General features: G+C 40.2%; 1 protein-coding gene across 3 annotated transcripts in view; it reads left to right on the top strand.

Moving 5' to 3' along the window:
* The first annotated feature begins 2,277 nt into the window (after window positions 1–2,277).
* RXRA (retinoid X receptor alpha) overlaps window positions 2,278–6,999 on the top strand; it is a 1,663,729-nt gene continuing 1,659,007 nt past the window's right edge. The window contains exon 1 of one of the 3 annotated variants that reach the window (XM_044058644.1): window positions 2,278–3,560. The gene's annotated coding sequence lies outside the window, so the exon portion shown is untranslated. Of the gene's footprint in view, window positions 3,561–4,272; window positions 4,350–6,999 lie in introns of those variants that run through there. The other 2 variants (XM_044058646.1, XM_044058645.1) reach the window with 2 other exon arrangements.

Below are 6,999 nucleotides of genomic sequence, written 5' to 3' on the forward strand. Positions count from 1 at the left end.
TCTTTGAGGCAGTCACCAAAGCCATAGACGAGGGTAAGGTGGTTCACACAGCCTATCCTGACCTCGCCAAGGCTTTCCATACCATCCCCCATTCTGGAATTATAGTTAAACTCACTAAACTAGGTATAAATCCCTACATCACAAGATGGGTTGCCAACTGGCTCACTGACAGAACCCACACTGTAAAAGTTGCAGACTCCAAATCTGACTTCAAACCAGTGACAAGTGGAGTACCACAGGGTTCAGTCCTGGGACCTCTCCTGTTTAGTATCTACTTCTCCGAAGTACAGGCTAACACAGAAGGCCTCTGGCTAACGAAGTTCCCAGATGACTGCAAACTATGAGCCATAGTCGAGTCCCTAAATGATGTGGACATCCTACAGAAGGGCCTCACTGAGACAGATGCCTGGTGTCAGAGGCATGGCCTCAAGCTCAATGCCAAAAAGTGCATTGTCATCCCCTTTGGTAAAAACTCTGCACCCATGAATTACCACATAAACAGCAGTCTACTTAACGCCGAATGTGTGATGAGACCTTGGGACCCAGGTAGACAGTAGTCTCTCCTTTGATAATCACATCGCCACAGTAGTCAGAAAATCCTTCTATGTGGCACACCTTATCACAAAAGGGTTCTCATCCAGGAAAAAGAGGTCATTGTTCCCCTTTACTCTGTACTCACTAGACCCATTATAGAGTACAATGCCCCTTTTGGAATGTATCTCACAAGACATCTGCAGCAGCTGGAAGGGCCACAGAAGTACCTCACAAAGAGGATTACTGGCCTCAAACAGCTGCCCTACACTGACCGTTTCAAAAAACTCCAGCTTTACTCTGTAGCATATCGCCTACTCCGAGGAGATCTCTGCCTAACATATAAAGCTATGTTAAACCCAGAGCTGTTGGCCACACTATACCTAAAGAAATACCAATCCCTCCGAGCTACAAACTCTAGGGACCTAAACCTTGTCACCACAATAAACAGGACATGCTGGAGGGATAGATCCCTGTCCCAGAGACTTCCTATACTCTGTATAGTAATATATCTGTAATAATTCTGTATGTAATGCTACCCATCTATGTCAAGCAAAGTTCCTCATTAGCACTCTTCAAGAAAAATCTTGATGAGTGGATGGGAAATAGGAAATACACCCCGGGGATCACTTCTGTGGCTCTGTTCGATAAGGGCACAGGAAATTACCTTTCTTGGGTGACGTAAGCCAGGGAACCTTGTTGGCTAGGCTTACTTAGGCCCTTGGGCCGGTACTTACCTATGAACCTATATGTGTTTCGGTGATATGAGTGTTGGTAAATTGTATTTTCGGCAAACTGCATTTTCGACATACCAGAGTCAGTGAACTGCCATTCAGTGAAGTATGTTTTCAATGAGAAAAAGTAGACCCATTACTCTATATAAGAAGGTAAATTACCTATCCTCTGTTTAATGAAGAAAAGAAAATTATACATGGATGTTTGAATATACTACTCTGTATATGAAGTAAAACTACCTACCTACTGTATAAATTAAAGAAATAGTAATACGTACGTACAGAGATGTCTGTAAATACACAGCCTTTCTCCCCAGACCTTTGCTGAAAATGGGTATATTTGACCCAGATGGACTTTTCCCATAAACAGATGTCAAATAAATAAATAAAAATAGCAGTTTTATGCAACTATTAAAGAAAACTTGAGAATCGTTTTTTGCCCTAAAATCTCAGGACATTTGCTATTTAGTCCCATCTCCCCCAAAGAGGAAACACCTGTCCAAAGAGGGACTGTCCCTCACAAAGCTGTGGTAATCCTAATAATGATATCCCTCTTCCTGTCCCTGAAACTGAACTGGGCATTTACGTGTCAGAAGAAAATATCCATATTACTAGGAGATAAGAATGTTATACAATGGGTTTGCCAAACCAAGTAATCAGAACAAAGAAAGCAAATTTAATGACACAGTAAAATTTAAATATCTAGTGCTTCATGCAGAAGAAGAAAGTACTGGCAAAGTAAGGCAAACAACAAATGAAGCTAAAAATAATCTATATTCCCTTCAGATGCTCAGGAGGAAAAAAAGAAACTAAAATGACATAACAATATATAATGAGAGAGTGGGTAGTTGACTATGCAACAGTTAACAAATCAGGCTTCGCCGTTTCACCCTGTGCATTAAATGATTCTAGAGTAATTAAGAGTATTACATCATTGTATACTGATTGCTTAATTAGACTACCTGCTCACGCTACTTTATAGTTGAAAGCACACAAACGTATGCATAGTCCTTGACCTTTAATCTTTCGAAAGCTAACGGGTTTTCAGAAAATTTTGAATAACTAGGTATAATGTTAAGGCTTTCTGAAATCTTAGCTAAGAAGCTCAAACATGGTTTCGGTATAATTTAGTGACGGTGTTTAAAACGGTTAATTTACAGTAAATCTTGTCAGTGTCCAGCAGGGAGTTCCTACGATGGAGAAAGAGGTGTCGAAGATAAGAAGTATGGGCCTTGGGAGCCACAACCTACCATGCCTGCGAGCTACAAGTCATGACCCACCTACCTCCATGCCACTGCTTTAAGAACTTTACAGTTGCACAATCATGGGGACTGCAAACAAAGCTGGTTTGACATATCCTTTCCGCCAGGTAGCTAACGTGTTATGTGCTTATCTTGCAAAGGAGTACTAGTGCGCACCATGTAAACAGGACTTGGGATTGTAGTGAAGGAGAAAAATCAGGGGAGGAAGCACTAGAAATAAAACGGAATTCTGCTAGTTCTTGTGCGTGCGCTTATTTTTCCCTGTAAATTCTGGGTGAAAAACTATAGTGTTGAATTTGTGTCCAGAGGTAAAGAAATAGAACACAAACAAAACAAGTATTTACGCCACATAGCCATATTATTTTGTTGTTGCCAAAACGCTCATGTGTTTATTCTAAGCGCCATCAAAAACTAATCCAGTATATACACAAATAAGCACCCGAAGTGGTTAAAAATAAAACTGGACGACGTGAATAATTTGTATTAGTTTCTTTTTTTTTCCTATGGGCTTCTTTTCGATCTGCTTCATTTTCGCCCGTTTTGCAATCAGACACATAAATCAATCTCAAATTAGATTTGAAGAAAAGGACTGACGACGAAATTGCCAAGTCTGGTGATGACTGTGTCAGCGAGCGCTACGACTGACTTGCCCAAGGCTAAGGTGCACCGGAAGGGCCACTGCCAGCGTCCAGCACCGGCAGCCAGGGAGGAGTGTCGCTGCTGAAAGCCCACAAGTGGTCGGTAGTCACGGCCCCCTTGTCAGGTGCCCTCTTGCAGTGTAGCCTCAGCAGTTGGAGTGGGGAGCCACACACACACATACAGAAGTAGTAAAGCTACATTGTTGACGGAGTTTACAACTCCCTTTGCCTGGGCCCTCATACAAAACTGGATTTTTTTAAACCATTTTAAGAAAACGGGAGAAAGGAAGGAAAAGTGTTCCGTGTGACGTTGTACTACGACTTCTGTAACAGTTCAGAGCTACTTTTTGGCATGAAATAATGTGACATGGAGACCGAAGCGTTCCTTCCTTTAGGTGAGTTGGTGCATGTTTGTTTATATTAGTTCAGAAACTGAATCCTTCAAAGGGTGGTAGTTTTAGGGAGGAAAACATACAAGTGGTTACTTTCGGACTGGTTCTAGCTTGCCCTGAACGAGACTAACGTGTTAAGTGAATGGGAGGGATGGCATGAAACAGTGGAATTTTCCTTTTTCTTTCATTTCTGAGGAGTTTGGAATTTGTCATACGTCTGCAGGGATTTAAAAGGTGCAGTGGTTGATAGGCTGAATCAACACTTTGCATTAGCTGACGATCTCCAAGTAGTTGCTTTAGATCTGTTACTGCCAGTGGTTTGTTAGGGCAGGGGCTGAAGTTCGCAATTAAGTCCACTCGGCGATCCTGAACAAAGTGAGCATTCTAGAAGGGCATGCCTGCCACCAGCTCCGTGCAATTGCAGGCTGCGTAGCTCTGCTTTATTTAGCACTACGCACTTTCCCAAAATAAGACGTTTTATGCTTTTAGGGGTTCCTCGGTAAGTGAGAACAGGTTTTATACCAGTGGTAGATGAAAGCAAGGGGTGATCATTGTGGAAATTCGAACATTAATTGGGAGGAGGGGCAAAGAAAGCATGTACGGAAATGCTGCCTTGTCCCACTAGCAACCAGGTTATGCATACACGTTTCCTGCAGGATTGTGTCAAAATGAACCGTGTTTTTTTTTTTTTTTTTTTTTTTTTGCTTAAGAGAACAGAAATCGTGTAGGACAGACGCATGAGGAAAATTACAGTACTGCCCTTTCCTCAGCACTGTAGCAGCTGATTTTTTAGTAAGTAGATGTTTGTTGTGAGTGGCAAAATGCCGTAAAGTTTCTGTAATCAGTGAGGTAGGATATGTTGAGCAAAAGTAAAGGGTTTTCCAGATCTGTTGATTCTGACAGCTGTTGAGTGTAATCGTAGTTATGGTTTAAGGCGTTGGCATTCAAAGTTCGGATGTTGGTAATAAAATCAAAACGGCAGCCAGTTTTTAAATGCCAGTCTTCTTCCTGAAAATGACAGCAAAAGTATACAACTGTAGTCAACTCTATTTTTTCATAGATTTTGTAAATGATGTGTAAGTGTTACTATTCCACCAACACAAATCGGAGTTGGTTGCGCAGTCCAAGATGTTACTCATGTATCTGAATTAAATGCGAAAAGTTTGGAAACTTTTAAATGCCTCTGACAGTTTACTTGGTTGCTGGTGTGTCCAACTTCTGAATAGCTACTTAGAGGCACAGGGACTTTACAGAACCCACACGTGTGAAGCATTGCTAACCTTACTTATTGTTTGTGATGCTATCCAAGGGATTGTTGCATTTGCTTGTTGACCAGAGTTCTCTGTAATTTTATGAGGAGCAAACGGTAGGTTTGCAGAACAAGTACGATCCTGTTTAACGGGTCTAAGAGCGACGTTGCCAGTTGGCCTTGTTCTTTTAGCAACTTGACAACTGCTAAGAAATTGGGGAAGAGGGAGACAGAAATTATCGTGCAGTTGTCTGTCTTATTAAAATGGTGCCTGAAATGTGTGGCTAAGTATTGAAATTGTGTGCATGGGCAGCTTGTTGGGACTAACCCAGCATGTTTTGGTTCCTTTAATTACAGATTGGATTGCTCTTGGATGTTTGCAACAAGTGTGTGTTTTGCTGTGTAAGCACATGCAATTCAACTGATTAGTAGGGATCCAATGAAATGACAGTCTATAAGTACACCCTCCCCTTTTGTGTAGGGCTTTTCGAAACAAAAACCTTTTTTTTTCTCTCTCCTCTGCCTTCACTGGCCAGATACATGTTTTAAAGTAATGGTGGAATGATATATTCCTTTCGGGGAACATGTACACCCGCCTGTACACAGACTGCCATTGTTTTGCAGTGGCCATTGCTACCCTTTAAGCAAATTTCATAATATATATAAGAAACACAATTATATTCCGTTAAATCTGATCCTGATTATAGGAAAGATGACTTGTCAGGGAGTCCAAAGGCGACAACGAGGCTTGCCAGAAGTAAAATGGAAGTTCTGCTTAAACGTTCAGTATTGATTGTCAAGTACATTGTAAATATGTGCTTTGTTGTTTTATGAGGTATTGGGTTTTGTGTGAGTTCGAAGTTATACATTTACTTTCCATCTCAAATATGTCAAAGTTATGTATGGCCCAGGAAACTGTTTTTCAAATGTTTAATTTTTGCTAGAGAGGGAAAACAGTGGAAGGTCATTCTTTTTGTGATTAGTGACTCTTAAAGTATACATGTTCAGGGGGGGGGGGACCCAGAAAAGGCTGCATTCCTGGTAAAGAATGACAGACCTTGTGTTTACTATGGTATTGTACACTGGCATAAAAACGCAGTTAAGAGGTTTTGGCTGAGCAACCTAAGGTATGGTTATGCAACTCCATATGACAAGAGCACTGGGGGTAAAAGTTAACATTTTTAAAGGGCATCAGAGGATACTTTTTAGTTGTAGAATCTGAGCAACTGCTATGACTTACCAAATCACATTTAATAAATTGTTTGACATGTTAAATTGATGGAGCTTGAATTAACAAATGGATACATTAAAACTGTAAAAACACTTATGCAAAATAAAGGTGTAATCATTCCAGATTTTATTCCTTTTATTCTTTGTAAGTTGTGACATACTTATCTGGTGGTGTATTTATCAGCGAAAAGTTCACACTGTTTATATTTTTAATAATTTATAAATTTGTCTGAGGTCTTCATATTGTAATGGTGTTGGTATATACAGCATAAGCTTTTCATTTCTTTACATTCCTAAGTTTTATTCACAGTTGCCTTTAAATCAGAAAGAAGGAAGTAAATAAAATACAGTTATGACTTAAAAGCCTGACTGACTGGAATTTAAATTCCAGTAATGTAGTGACTTAAAAGTATTGGTAGACAAAAGCTAAAAAGCAGGGTGAAACAAATGTATCCTAAGGGATCTTCTTAAATGCATGCAGTGTTGGAAACTACCCCATCCACTGTGGTTCCAGATGTGCAGGGTCTGATGAGAGAGGAGGGACAAACCTCAATTCTAGAGGGTTTAAGTTACACCCTCAGAACCATTAACAGCCCTGCAGTTTTAGAGCAAAGGGGGCAACGTAGAAGATAAGATACTAGCAGCTCTTTAATTTGTGGATGTGTGAGAGGAAGCTGGCTGGCAAAATAAAATAACACAGTCCTTGCAGATGGTACTTGATTTTACTGGCAAACATTGTAGATTGCTCATATCCAACAAAAAGGGTTTAACCAGGCATAGGTACATGCAATGGTTTACATTGTTTTTCAAAAGATATACTTTATGCAGTGTGATGCTTGACTAATTTTTTTTTTTAATTGATGTGTCATTACAGGAGTGTTTTTTTTTTTTTCAGTAAAGACTTGTAGTCCATGAACTTGTACTGTATCAGAAGGTGGATGGGACTGCTGTGTGGGATAATAC

This window comes from Protopterus annectens, chromosome 16.part0, assembly GCF_019279795.1.
Source record: "Protopterus annectens isolate FY-2018-M chromosome 16.part0, PAN1.0, whole genome shotgun sequence".
Lineage (NCBI taxonomy): Eukaryota > Metazoa > Chordata > Ceratodontiformes > Protopteridae > Protopterus > Protopterus annectens.